Here is a 16269-nt window from a genome sequence, read left to right as displayed (position 1 = left end):
AAAACAAGTTAATTGCTAGTACTGTAATGAACTTTAAGAAAACACTTTTAATGTTTCATTATAGTATACCGAAAGATACCCAGAAACCGGGATGACGCGTTATTTTTTTAATTGTTAATGTAAAAATCCGTTTTTTTATTATATTTCAATTGCTTTGTAGAAAGCAAAAAATTATGCAATGTGTTTTATGTGTTAGATTTGATCTAATTGTGTGTGTACTGTATTTCTGTGTATATTGTCAGAATTGCAATAAAACTCATAAAGTGTTTCAAACGTCTCTTTACTGCTATCGACAGTCTCTTTTTTTTTTTCCCTGGAGGCTATCGACAGATAGACAGTTCAAGTTAACGAACGCAAAAAAAAATTATTGTCAGTCAATGCTGGAGTTATGATCCACAAACAGGATCAATCAACAAACAATTTATGTATAGTGGTAACCAATCGCTATATTTGGTGATTCCGACGTTTTATGAACGCGCAACCTCATGATAATCCATGGATCGGAAATATTTACGAAGGTTGACTTGCGATCTGCTTATCATCAAGTTCCGATGAAATCCGAAGACATGGACAAAACAACGGTAGTTACACCTTTTGGCGCATTTCGATATCACGTGACTACATATGGCACTAAAAATTCTGGATCGACTTTCCAAAGATTCATCGACATGGTAATCTGCAATATTCCAAATGTTTTCGCTTATGTCGACGATATTTTGGTATTTTCCAAATCACTGAAAGAACACGAAAAGCATCTTAGACAACTTTCAAAGAATACACGACTACAGTCTAATACTTAATTTTGACAAATGTCTGTTTGGAGTACCTGAATTAACATTTCTTGGATATCATGTGAATAATATAGGAATAAGACCTATCGAATCAAAGGTACATGCTTTAAGGAACTATACGCGTCCGAAAACCAATCGACAGCTACGTGCTTACTTGGGAATATATACTTTCTGCCAAAAATGTTTACCTCATTGTGCTAACATATTGGCTCCACCTCATAAAATGTGCTCTCATTATTCGAACAAGTATCAGAAAATTACTTGGACCAAAGAACACGACGAAGCTTTTGAGAAATCGAAAAATACATCGATTGATTTTGCATTATTGAACCACCCAGACCCAGAAGCAGAAATATCTCTTGCGGTGGACGCTTTAGGAGATTCTATTGGAAATGTATTACAACAAAAGAGAAATAAATAATGGGAACCATTAGGATTCTTCTCAAAATCGTTAAATCCAGCCCAACGGAAAAATTCTACTTTTGATCGGGAACTACTGGCTGCTTATCTAAGTGTCAAACTTTTTCAATATGATTTGGAAGAACGATTGTTTTTCATTCTATCTGACCATAAACCATTGAAGTATGTCCTACACAAAATTGCCGAAAGATCATCTCCACGACATGTTCGTCATCTTGATCATCTTGAAGTCAAAACACAAATGACATGAAATATATTGATGAAAGCAGTGATGTGGTAGCCCATGCTTTGTCTAGCCTAGAGCGACAATCGCCGCATTCTCTCACTTGCCTACAACTCTAACATTGTCTTACATCGCTTTGGAACAACGTAAGAATTCAAAACTTGTACAATGAACCTAAAAGCATGGAGTTACGATTTGTGAAATGTAGTGACGATTTACATCTATTATGCGATTCAAAACTACCTACACCACGCCCAGTTATTCCGAAGAAATTCCGAAAACGTATATTCAATACGAATCATCAATTAAGTCACCCTGGAATTCGAGCAACTCAAGATCCTATTCAAGCAAGATACATTTGGCCAAACATGCACATTGACATTAGGAACATGTGCCGAGCGTGTATTTCTCGTCAATCATGTAAATTCACACCATATCACCTTTGCAAACTATCGTAACTCAAGACGAAAGATTCTACCATGTTAATATTGACATTGTTTGACCTTTACCACCATCTAACGGATATAATTATATACTTCTCGTTGTGGACAAATTTACTAGATGGGTTGAAGCTATTCCTATCAAAGGCATTACAGCTGAAACAGTAGTTAAAACATTTTTCCTGTTCTGGAATTTCTAAATATGGCGTACCTGCAATTATCACCAGTGACCGTGGAGGTTGTCATCAAAGTATTCTATGGCAAGAAGCAATGGAATTTCTTCTATCTCAACAACTAGCTATCACCCAGCCTCAAATGCAGCTGTTGAAAGACAAATACGACAATTAAAAGCATCTTTTATGACCCACTGCCGGAATACTGCAGATTGGTATCAAAACTTAGATTTAGTTCTACTTGGCATGCGAACTGCGATTAAATAAGACTGAGGATACAGTAGCGCTGAACTGCTCTATGGAACACCATTGAAATTACCTGGAGAATTTTTCTCGACCAACCAAGCGGGTATCAACACTAACCGTCAGGCGTTTTTGAAACGCTTGAACAATGTCATCAATAAGTTAAAACCAATCCAACCGAGAACACCTCAAAATAGAAAGACATTCTTATCACCGGAATTGAATACTTGCAGTCACATATTTCTACCTGTTGACGCAGTTAGAAGACCACTGGTACCGCCTCATCAAGGACCTTTTCGTGTTATACAAAAATACAGTAATTGTTTTAGGATTGATTTTAAAGGCAAACCTACCACTGTTTTTATTGATAGAGTTAAGCCGGCTCATGAAGAGATTTTTACTCCCGATACTCAGAACATTTCTAATTCAACTACCCCAACTACTGAATTTGACGTACTAATACACAGATATAACGTACCAATATCCACCGATATTGACGACTTTTTACTTATTACGCAGAACGAGGAATCTAATAGCAATCATCAAGGTTCGGGATAATTACAATCAAGGACTCGACACGGAAGAACAAGCAGACCGGCGCAGAGAGACGAATATGTTTACTATTAAGTGCCTTGCAAACTGTATGTATCTTTTTGTTTATTTGTCTAGTCTGCCATTTAAATCTGCTTTACCAACTCCAACAGTTACAGTGAACCTATGCCATCCCAATAGACCCAAAGCTGGATACTTCATTCAGAAGCCTAATAATTGTAGCGTACTAGGGAACCGAATAAACTGACTTCCACCATGATAGAACCACCCACCCCTTTATATTGTGAAGATTGGGTACACACGTTAAAAGCTGATAATATTGGAGATTTAGAACCCACTTCCCCAAATACTTGGTCCACTTAAAATAAGGTAAAAGTTACCTATAGTTGGCCATGCTCTAGACACAGACAAGTGATCAATGCTTATTTGTCTCGTATTCAATTTTCGTATGTGATCCTTTTCATCGGGTAATCTTAGGATCTTCCCCGTCAATTTCCACCTGCGACATATTACCTGGGTCATGCACGTTAGGTAGTCAAACTTTAATTTGGAAACACCAACCTTTAATTGATTGTCCTCAATTCGAAACAACTGTTGCCGAACTTATTTCACATTATAATTCTTCTAACCAGATTTACCGCTTAGATTTTCCAAGACTTCGGCAATCAATCCATAATTGGGGTTCATATGGCAAGTCAGTTAAAAGATGTTTTAAGTCTGACACTTTTTGTTCAAATAATGGTTTGTTATTCGAAACGCAACACTGCATTGCACTTAGTGGTTCATCCCTTTTTACTCTCAAATATCCTGCCTTTAAATACGATTATAGTGTTAAGAATTTTTCAGAATCTTCTCCTCTAGTTGGTTTTATTCAAGAAAGCACTGATAGGGTTTCCGAAGTAATCAACAAATTGATATTAATTATTTGGAATTCCAATTTGAAAGCATTCTAACTACTAATATTAAATGCCTGTCTAAACAATACCCCGGTAAGACCCTAAGTCAGTTACTAGGTGGGAACAGAGCAGCTATCATCGTAAGTGATATATTGACCGAAATTGAATCCCAACGTATTAACGTTACCGTTCTTAGGAACCTCTTTTTTTCAGGGTAAATATGCTACCCGACCTTAAGTGCACTTTAATAGCAATGAAACAATCATTGCACAAATATTCCCTGATTCTAACGCTTATGTGGGTATTCATTTTTTTTGAAAATTATACGCATGGTCGTATATTTTATTACGCACTTTTCAAATTGATGGTCGGTTCTAAAACTACGTCAATTATACTTTAAATCATGCTGAAATCATTGAGACCCACATCCAAGCCTTTTGTCGACAATTTTAATCCTATTAATTACAATGAAGCATATAACGAATTACCAAGGGGACACCAGGGTTATGATGATATAAATAATATGTTATTATCAATCAGCTACATTAACCCTATTCGAGAACGAATATTTAGTGAGCAAACCCACCTAATACAGATAGCACATCAGACACTGATACTGATGCTATCTCACATGAAGTGCAAGACACTTTTGCTCATGCTCTCTCCTTCATTAGCACGTCAATTTTATCAGGTATTTATATGCTCTTATTCCATTTGTCTCTCATTTGGGCCACTATTTGGACCGTTTGTTTTATCAAAAAATTTTGCCCAAAACTGAGGGGGGGGGGGGTTAAATCTCTCAAGCTAGACTAAATCCCAATAATAGATTCAATTCGAACTTTTACCATAGTCTGGCAGATTAGTCAAATAGCGATGTTCATATTGTACATATTATACTTTAACATGATTTTTTTCTAGCATGTGTTTTACAATGCATTACTTTGTGCATTTACACCAATGTCTATAACAATAATATACCTCATGCATAAATTTCTCAGGAATAATTATATTCACTCTACCTTTATACAGCTTAAATATTATTCTTTATTTTTTGTTGAATTTTATGAAGACAGCACGTCATTTCCGCTTTCTCAGCCCAAATTGCATCCCTCGAATTCTCTGAACTCTTGAAGGGGAGTTATGTAGCCAATTAGTTGTTATGTAACTACAAAACTACACCAAATTGGCCCAATTTGTGAGAAACTTATGAAAAACAGATTTAATTATTCCCGCAATAGCAATTATCAATTTCTCGAAATCCAATTTCAAATTTTCATAGCCTTCCGGTGCCATCCCATGTAAAAATAAATTTCATTTCCAATATATTTTCAACAACGTAAATTCGAAATACCCTGTTAAAACCAAATTATCCACTTGAGAACAACTTTTTACATCTTTTTACATGTTAATAAAAATCAGCCTGTACTATCGACAGCCGACACTAAATTAGCTTTTGAAAAGTCCAAAAATGCTCCGAGTAATTTTATTATGCTTAATCAGCCGAAACCCGATGCAGAACTTTTTATAGCCGTCGACGCAAGTCTAACAGATGTTGGCGCTTTCTTATAACAAAAGATAGGAGAGCAGTGGTGTTCAGCAAAGCTCTCAATAGCGCTCAACAAAAATATTCTACATTTGATCGAGAACTTCTCGCAGTCTATCTAAGTATTCGACACTTTCACTATTATGTTCAAGGTCGGGAATTCTTTATTCTTTCTCATCACAAACTTCTTTCATTTGCTTTGCATAAAAACATAGACGCCACCTCGGCAAAGCAGACATCTCGATTATATCAGTCAATTTACTTGTGATATTAGATATATACCGGGTCCGCAAATATCGTAGCAGATGCGCTCTCCAGATCAACAATTGCAGCAATTTCTGATCTTTCTCCTCCTCTTTCTCTTGCTTCGATCGCTCAATAGCAAAATAGGGACCCAGAAGTACAGGCACTGCTAGCTAATCAAATGAGTTTACAATTAGCTTTTGTTGATACCTCAGTTCAAGCGTTAACTTTGATTTTGAACAGATTTTTGATTACTTGCATAACCTTAGCCACCCGGGACTTTGAGCTAGATATGCATGACCAAATATGAATTCAGATATTAGGAAAATGTGTCGAGCTTGTATACCTTGCCAGAAACGAGGCATACCATTTCCCCATTACAACCCATTTTAGCTCCTAATAAAAGATTTTCAGAAGTGAATACGAATATAATTGGACCTTGATTATTCTTATTTATTAATAACGGTTGATAAATTTACCCGTTGGGCCGAAGTAACGCCAATGCGAGACATAACTGCCGGAACTGTCGTAAAAACTTTTCTCTTATCCTGGGTAAGTTGATTTGGATCTCCTACTGTAATAACTACTGACAGGGGTGCTCAATTTAGAAGTTCTTTATGGGCTAAAATGATAAAATTCTTAGGTCAGCATATATACACTACAATTTATCACCCATATAGTCGCATGGCACAATGTTCAAACAACCATGAGTGGTATCAAAATTTAAGTTTAGTTTTGTTAGGGATACGCACGGCAATAAAATTAAATTTAAGTTTATCATCGGCTGAATTAGTTTACAGATCGTCGTTACGTTTATCTGGGGATTTTGTTTCAAACGATATTAATGAGGACATAGAATCCCCTTATGAGTTTATAGCGCGTCTTAGACAATTCGTTTAAGACTTGAGACCAGCCAATCCAAAAATCCCCCAACATAGAAAAACCTCTTTATCAAAGGAACTAAAAGATTGCACACACGTAGTTTTACGTGTTAATGCAGTTGAAAAACTTTTAATACCGCCTTATGTTTGTCCATTCAAATTGTTGGAAATGTATGCAAAATACTATAAAGTAGATATTAATGGTAATCCACAAACTGTTAGTATATATAGATAAAATTAAACTTGCGCATATTGAATATGGCATTGAAAAACCAACTGAGCCGAGTACTGAAACAGCGTTATTGTTTTTAAACAGGCCTGAACCGCCAACAACAACGCGTTCCGGTAGAACAACTCGCCAGAACCGCCAGCATGATTACGCTTACTATTAGTTTAATATCAGACGTATATATTATTTCTATTGCTTTACCTCTTAATTCCTCGAGCCCAACAGTATCAGTGAACTTCTGCGATCCCAAGGTAACCATTGCGGAATACTCCATTACGGAACCACCGACTTGTGAAAAACAACCAATCACCCAAGTAGAATATTGCAATGCCACAGCACATAAATTATCGTCAGCATATACTAATATTACACTGTATGTCTGCCTGATCCTTCGACTTCTTTATATTGCCAATATTGGAAGCACTCTTTGAAGACTGAAAATATAGGTGATCTGAAATCAACCTCAGAAAATTTTTGGTCTACTAATAATGAAGTAGCATATGAATACAAGTGGCCAACAACGACAACTGGGGAAGTTTTTAATGCACATTTGGCATTTACTACAATTTATTACGACCATATTAAGGGCACTCTATTAGGTCCATTTTCAGGATTGTAGTATTAATTCGGGATCTTGTACTGTAGGTACTCAGACAAGTATTTGGAAAAATTACCCTTGATAGATTGCCCCCCTTTTAAAAATTTCAAATCAAAAATGGCATTGCATTATAATACGTCAGGTGAAATTTACCGATTAGATTTTTCCGAATTGGGAACTAGTATTCACCAGTAGGGCTTATGTGGTGCGTATGTACAATGATGTTTTAGTACAAAAACATTTTGCACGAATAATGGACTTTCATTTGAGACGGACCAATGTAACCCATTGACGACCGCTGGATTCATCAAGTCTAAATACCCAAAACTCAGGTATAGTTCCGTAATGGTGAATTTTGTTTCTAGCACGTTTACGGGCTTTATTCAGGAGAATACTGGCAGGATAACCGAGGTAATTGGCAATTTATGGTGAGACATTAATTACCTGGAGTGTCAACTGGAAAGTATTTTAACCCGAATAAATAAAACTCTTAAACAATTCTGGAGATGGCGACTGCGCCTACAGCCCTACATTTCAATTATAGATGGTATGCGATACTTAGGCTTACCTAATAAACCGGATAATGCGAGCAATTTAGGTCAATCGTGAATGGGCTCAGACATGTTGTTTTTATGCTATAGCTGCATTGTATCCGCTAACAAATAACAATTCGTTTATGGAACGATAGGACGAAACATTTTGGTTCGTTTGGCCCTTTTTCTCAAGTGGTTAATATTGGTTATTTATCTAATGACTTACATTACGTAGCTCTTCTCCCATTTTTGAGATCGGCTGACAATGCACGCGCTAATGATATATATATAACAAGTTGTTGTTTAGGAAAAGAACAGACGAACAGAACAGAATCCAAAGAAGAAATATCAATTCATTACCATTAGCTCGAGACTTAAGCATTCAACATCGAATTCAGAACTTGCTACAAGCTGCCAGCTGTCCTGATCATTCAGTGCATCTCCCGAGAATGCCATCTCATGGATTCTATGAGACTATAGTTGATTCATTGAAATCTTCTTCAAATTTGAGATAGGATGGGGGTGTAAGACTTCGTTATGGAAAAGACCACAAACTTTCTTTGATGCTAGCCAAATCCAATCAGACGTTTTGGACTATTTTGCCCAATTTACAAACATTTATAAATTCACCCGCAGACGCAAAAGCACCATTAGAAGCATAGTCAAAACCACAACCTGCCACCGATTTTTTACGAACCTTTACTTTACAAATGACTTCTACCAATCGCATACATCAGCGGACGGAGCGGCCAGATAAACCGGAATAACCTTTGAATCTTCGAGGAAATGTACATGACACAAAGGAATGTGCCAATTGCTGCAGAAATAATAAAGCTAAGTATAATATTAAGTTACGTATCAGGTATCAGGTAAAAAGTACGGATATATTAAACTTTGTAAAGCAACTCCACTGCAGGTATTACTGTGCGATCTCTGTTTTTAAGTACTTAGGTTCCAATTTCAGTTCTATTAGTACCTCATGGTTTTGCTCCTGACCAACCGTTCTTTGGTCTAAATTGTCATTCACTGGCCACAACCGTTCTATTTCTCATACAGTTTGGTCAGCCTTGACCATCACAATTGGGGATATGTGGCGTGGGATGGAATTAAATAACGCATCATGTAGATTCCTAAATCGTACTCACGATATTCATGCATTTAACTCGCTCGTCGGGACTCATGACATAGGATATATTAAAGAGGCTTTTAATGCCTTTCCCGTTGCTGAAGTCATATGTCCCTTAGGTTGCTGGGAATTTTTGTGAAAATTGCGACTACATTCCATTCTTGCATTATTTGACAGGTATCACAGATCTCAAATTGATAGGAGCTTATCAAGACACATTCAGAGGAGCACGTCTTGATTGGCCGCCTTTACCAACGACCCTTTTTTGAAACATACATCTGCGCAGCTGGGATATGTGTATCGGATGAACACGGTATATGCATTTTATGGTGCAAGAATAAGCACGATTCTCTCAAACGTCCAACACTTCATCCACCAACCAATCCCGTTTTTCGACCACATGCTGAACAAGGTTGCGACTTTCTAGATTCCACATTCAAAACGTTTAGGTAAAATTTAACAATGGAATTCTTCAGGACATGTAATAGACGTACGCGGTGGGCATTTTAGAATATCGTCATGCTCACTAAATCCCAACCCCTCTAAAATGACTATTTCTCGTGACCAACACATGGTTAATTCTTTAATAGTAGGACAACGTAACGATATTAGAAAAAAACTTTTTAGAGATCATGGTAGACGACGGGATGTAGAATTTTATCTGATGTACATCGCAGAGAAAAGTCTGGCGTTTATTACGAAGAAATTATTCAGAAACATTTGTCCTCGGGAACGTTTGTAACGGAGATTGATGCTTACTACATGTAGTGAGCAAAACACGCAAGGCCAGTACAAAATTCCGATCAATGTGATAGTAATTTAATTGAATAACTTTGTTATTAGACGAGGACTTGAACATATCGCCGATAATAGATCACTTCACTGTTTAGCGCAAGACAGCTCTCTTCCCTACGATGAATCTGACAGCAATGTTAAAATTCGGGAGTTGACAGCGCTCACTGCAAAATATCCCTGGAAATACTGAATGACAATGACATGTAACGAAGTACACACTCCAGGAATCATGCGGATTATCGGTAGTATGAAAAAAATGAGCAAGTATCGTTCTGATTATTCACGAATTTATAATGCTAATATGGGTATGATTAATAGAATGGGGCTTCGTTTCATTAACGTTTTTTTAAGTATCTTGTTAACAGCCCAAACCAGTCTGCTGGACCAATACAGCATATGTTTGCCCGCTTGGAATTTCAATCAACTGGATCCCTTGGCAACAAAGCACACGTCCACATTGGCGCTGCTTCATTCGACGAAGATGAGGTAACAACACTGGGTCGCATTTCTTGCAATCCCGAAACTGTGTTTAATGACGAACGGTTCGGGGTCACGCGTCATTCACTCCTGAAGAAAGGCATCGTTGAAAATTCCTCCGACTTTGATGACCTCAAAAATTTGTATCTCAAAATGTCAACGCATGATTATTCGAGAGCGGGAGAACGCTGCTTGAAGCGGAAAAACGACAAAGGAGAGGTAGTAGGTAGAGTTCCTAGGCATCCAACAAATTCTCAGTACTTTTTCGGGAAAACACGATATTTATTGTCCATTGCACATTCTCGCAACAAATGTTCCTACATTCAATGCTGGCAGTGATTTCTTTCCTTTGTATTTTTTACTGAATGACACTTTTCAGGTTCTAAAAAAAAAAACGTACGCCATAGAAAAAATGCGAAGGCTCAAAACTTACTTCATCACTTTTCTGGTACCAGTGAGTCCGCAACAACATCTTTACTTTTTCCTGAAGCACAACATCTCCCGACCACTTTCTGTGGAATGAAAGGAATTCTCCTGTTGGCGTCATGCATCAAGAACATTCTGTCGTGCATCCGCCTCTCGCACTTCGAGATATCTACGGTTCAAAGATGATATGATCTGCATACGCGATCACCATCTTCCTTCGAGTCAACAATATTCTAATTTGCATACTTATTTTGATCTTAAGCTCAACGATAAACTAAATAGTCATTCATCTGAACTTTGTTATTAGACGAAGACTTGAACATATCGCCGATAATAGATCGCTTCACTGTTTAGCGCAAGACAGCTCTCTTCCCTACGATGAATCTGACAGCAATGTTAAAATTCGGGAGTTGACAGCGCTCACTGCAAAATATCCCTGGCAATACTGGATGACAATGACATGTAACGAAGTACACACTCCAGGAATCATGCGGATTATCGGTAGTATGAAAAAAATGAGCAAGTATCGTTCTGATTATTCACGAATTTATAATGCTAACATGGGTATGATTAATAGAATGGGGCTTCGTTTCATTAACGTTTTTTTTAGGTATCTTGTTAACAGCCCAAACCAGCCTGCTGGACCAATACAGCATATGTTTGCCCGCTTGGAATTTCAATCAACTGGATCCCCTGGCAACAAAGCACACGTCCACATTGGCGCTGCTTTATTCGACGAAGATGAGGAAACAACACTGGGTCGCATTTCTTGCAATCCCGAAACTGTGTTTAATGACGAACGGTTCAGGGTCACGCGTCATTCGCTCCTGAAGAAAGGCATCGTCGAAAATTCTTCCGACTTCGATGACCTCAAAAAGTTGTATCTCAAAATGTCAACGCATGAATATTCGAGAGCGGGAGAACGCTGCTTGAAGCGGAAAAACGACAAAGGAGAGGTAGTATGTAGACTTCCTAGGCATCCAACATATTCTCAGTACTTTTTTCAGGAAAAACACGATATTTATTGTCTATTGCACATTCTCGCAACAAATATTCCTACATTCAATGCTGGCAGTGATTTCTTTCCTTTGCATTTTTTACTGAATGACACTTTTCAGGTTCTAAAAAAAACGTACGCCACACAAAAAATGCGAAGACACAAAACTTACTTCATCACTTTTCTGGTACCAGTGAGTCCGCAACAACATCTTTACTTTTTCCTGAAGCACAACATCTCCCGACCACTTTCTGTGGGATGAAAGGAATTCCCCTGTTGGCGCCATGCATCAAGAACATTCTGTCCTGCATCCGCCTCTCGCACTTCGAGATATCTACGGTTCAAAGATGATATGATCTGCATACGCGATCACCATTTTCCTTCGAGTCAACAATATTCTAATTTGCATACCTATTTTGATCAGCTCAACGATAAACTAATTAGTCATCCATCTGAACTTTGTTATTAGACGAGGACTTGAACATATCGCCGATAATAGATCGCTTCACTGCTTAGCGCAAGACAGCTCTCTTCCCTACGCTGTTTCTGACAGCAATGTTAAAATTCGGGAGTTGACAGCGCTCACTGCAAAATATCCCTGGAAATACTGGATGACAATGACATGTAACGAAGTACACACTCCAGGAATCATGCGGATTATCGGTAGTATGAAAAAAATGAGCAAGTATAGTTCTGATTATTCACAAATTTATAATGCTAACATGGGTATGATTAATAGAATGTGGCTTCGTTTCATTAACGTTTTTTTAAATATCTTGTTAACAGCCCAAACCAGCCTGCTGGACCAATACAGCATATGTTTGCCCGCTTGGAATTTCAATCAACTGGATCACCTGGCAACAGAGCACACGTCCGCATTGGCGCTGCTTTATTCGACGAAGATGAGGAAACAACACTGGGTCGCATTTCTTGCAATCCCGAAACTGTTTTTAATGACGAACGGTTCGGGGTCACGCGTCATTCACTCATGAAGAAAAGCATCGTTGAAAATTCCTCCGACTTCGATGACCTCAAAAAGTTGTATCTCAAAATGTCAACGCATGATTATTCGAGAGCGGGAGAACGCTGCTTGAAGCGGAAAAACGACAAAGGAGAAGTAGTATGTAGAGTTCCTAGGCATCCAACAAATTCTCAGTACTTTTTTTCAGAAAAAACACGATCTTTTGCGTTCCAAAGATAGAAAAGCGATTTTTTTTCATAACAACGATAATAAGAATACAGAATGACAAAACGATGGACAGGTCCACCTCGTTTCCAAAAAGTTATTCCGACATTGGACAATTACTGGTCGATGCGATATATAGGCTACAAAAAAATAAACCATTTTTAGAATCTTTTCGGGTAAACTTGCATTTCATGGCACCCATGCTTACTGCGAGCTATATTTTAAAACAATATAACACAATGGAAAGGGTGTATATATATATAAAGTCCGCAAAAAATTCACAATATCATAAGATATTTTATCGGGTCATATATTAATTTGGATCTTTCGTACAAAGCCCCCACTAAACAAAACACCCCTTTCCACGCTCAAAAATTAAAAAAAAAAATAGGAATCATTCAGTTAAGGTTTGGCCCAGAATGCAGATTGCGCTGGAAATTCAAATTTCCAAACCGTTCCTACCCCGAACCCTAACTGGCTAATTACTAATTTGTTATTTTGAAACGTGGCGAGGTCATTGTACAACAGAATCATTTATTTTTAAGAACGAAATAATACAAATAGCCTAAATTAGAATTTCATAACGATTAAAACAGAATTGCATTTACATGGTTTGTTAATTAGAACTCTTGCGTAATATTGTGTTATTATAATATTGTATTTCCATTTTTCGACGAAAACATATTCCCTCATTATACACATTACATTACACTGGTACAATTTTATTGTTTGGCAATACTCTGGTGGCCCCATTCACAAAATAGGTATATGATGCGCTACTATCTATCTCATTTAAATAACGGTGGCAAAGTTGAACGACCTTGTCAAATGCGAATCAAAAGGTACATATTATGCCAACCAATATTATACAAAGCAAGCGGCATCTACGCCTCTAGAAAAAGTCTCAGCTCTTAGTTCTTTTGTCGCCAGTGCGTTCTCCATTTGCATTATCTCTTACGTACGTTAACATATTTTTTATCTGTTAAATATTAATTGCCTGAACTTTATATTACTTTCTTTTACGTTAATAACATTAGGTTCCACTATTTTTTGTACCATTACAATACATAAAAAAATTTTAACTGTCAATATGCTTGCACTACTAAATAATTATTGTACAATTATTAACAAACAATATCCAGGTCAAATTTTGAATAAAGTGTTAGGAGGCAAACATGCTGCTATAACGGTAGGGGATATCCTCACAGAAATACACTGTGAGAATATAAATGTTACTATATTACGTTCATTATATTATAATAATACGTATGCGACAAGGCCAATCGTAACTTTTCTAAACAAAAATAATAATACCATGATACCATTCACAGATACGAATGTCTACGCAGGTATACATTTTTTGGAGACTACGTTTCTGGACGAACGTCTACTTTTTCAATCAATGGGCGATACTATACTTATATAACTTATACTCTTACTCATACACATGCCCACATACAATCTTATAGCCTACTTTAACAAGAATCAATGAAAACCTTAAGTCGTGGAATATCAAAAGATGTTCAAAGATATGCTCCATGGAGGACACTCGGGCTTTGAAGATTTCAATAATATTCTAATTTCGATCAATCATCTGAACTTGATCAACGAAAAGATATTATTGGAACACAAGCCGTCCTTCAAATCCAATACTAACAATCAATTTAATATAAATAAAAACAAAGTTGAAATCATTTATTATAGTCATCCGATTTTATCGGCCATATACATGCTGGCATGGCACATAGCTATGTTTCGGGGTATTGTATTGACCATATTCTTCATAAAGCGTATGATACCAATACCAATAAGATCCTCAACAACGCCGGTATATAACAGAACTAGGCAATTTTTCGGTAGATTTAAAAAACCCCGCTCTGGAACTTATTCCTGTAAAACCTGGCCCAAAGTTAAATAGAACAAATAGAGAAGACACTCAGGACTGTTGTACCTACACATTCCCCCCATACTTCCAATGACCCAACCAATCTATACCCCAATCCTCCTTCTTGAAATTTTCACCTCTCTTGGTAATATGTTTTTCTTATATAAAATGTAAATTTATCTTTGGTGAATATATATACTTGAATAAATATTTCAGAAAAAAAAAATGACAAAAAAAGAAACAAATAAGTATATACTGACTTCATTGCTATCATCTTTATTATATATGTTATTTTTAGTGAAAATCGAATTACTATTTTAGCATCAGAGATAACCTCAATTCACTCAATTATTTATGTTATAAATTCTTTGTTATCTTACAATTTTATGTTTTTTACGTTATTATTTTGTAGAAATTTGTACAATTTTAGACACGATTATTATGCCGAAACCCCTAACGTTTTTTAGGGCCGAATTAGGGCCCTAACTGGGTCAGAGGGAATTTTGTGTGCTGGGTTAAACTATAGTTAATCGAGAGTTTGTGCTTTTTTTTTAACTGAGCTCTATTCAGGATTGCTTTTAAGATAACAAGCATCCTATCAGATTGCTTTCTTGAAGGGCTATCAAGTCAGGTTTTGGTTGTGAAGCACGAATTAAAAATTTTATTTCTCCCAGGTTCCGGTATATTCTATTGGATGATAGTTAGTTTTATTTTTTGGTTGAATGCTGTTTTATTGCATTTTTAAGGTTGCCAGCGTCGACATCGAAACCAAATTGAGCGCCAGCGGAAATCGAGACAATAGAGTAAACATCACATTCTTTTCCACTTCAAGAAACCTCAAACGTATTTTTTATCAAAAAATTGTATTGGGTCCAGAGATATAGGTGCATTCTTATCTTCTTTTACTTGATTAGATTGATCGATAATAGGCGCTTGTTGAGATGACTTGTATGTTAACAATATATCTTTCTAATCATAACAACTGGGAAGAGCCGGAAAATCATTTCACTTGCTGAAAATTGCATGTGTTCTGAAAAAGTTTGCTCTAATATGGTTCTTTGCCTCCTCATACGGTAGTTTTGTAGTCGCAATTGTTTTCTGAATCAATCGTTCCCGATTATATGCTTCGCAGCCACCATATGCAGCGATGTGAATTGAACTACGACAATTTTTAGCTACATTGTCAATCTAATGCATTTAAAACAACGAATCGGCGGAAGGTTGCAAACTCTGGTACTGAATCGCATAAAGCCGATAGATACGATAATTACGATTGATGGTACAATGCATGTGTTAAAACTAAGCAGAACTGGTATACTCTGCACAAACTTGCCTTCGAAAAGACAAAACAGCAGCTAATGCGTCCAACAAACAATTATCGGCCATGTCAATTGGCACATCGCTAATTATCACTCTAGTTTTTTGATAATTGTTTACAAACAATTCCGTCGTCACTGAAATGCTGGTTGTGCTATCGCCGATATCATCATATATATTCCAACAATAGTTTAATTTGCTTTTCGTTTGAACATTCCATTTTTAAATCCCCAGAACCAAGCACACGAACCGATTTTAAGGTTCCAAAGTTTTGCACTAAATTTCTATGTATAAC

The sequence above is a fragment of the Styela clava genome, chromosome 4 (genome assembly GCF_964204865.1).
Source record: "Styela clava chromosome 4, kaStyClav1.hap1.2, whole genome shotgun sequence".
Classification (NCBI taxonomy): domain Eukaryota; kingdom Metazoa; phylum Chordata; class Ascidiacea; order Stolidobranchia; family Styelidae; genus Styela; species Styela clava.
Note: the sequence above shows the minus strand (reverse complement) of the source record.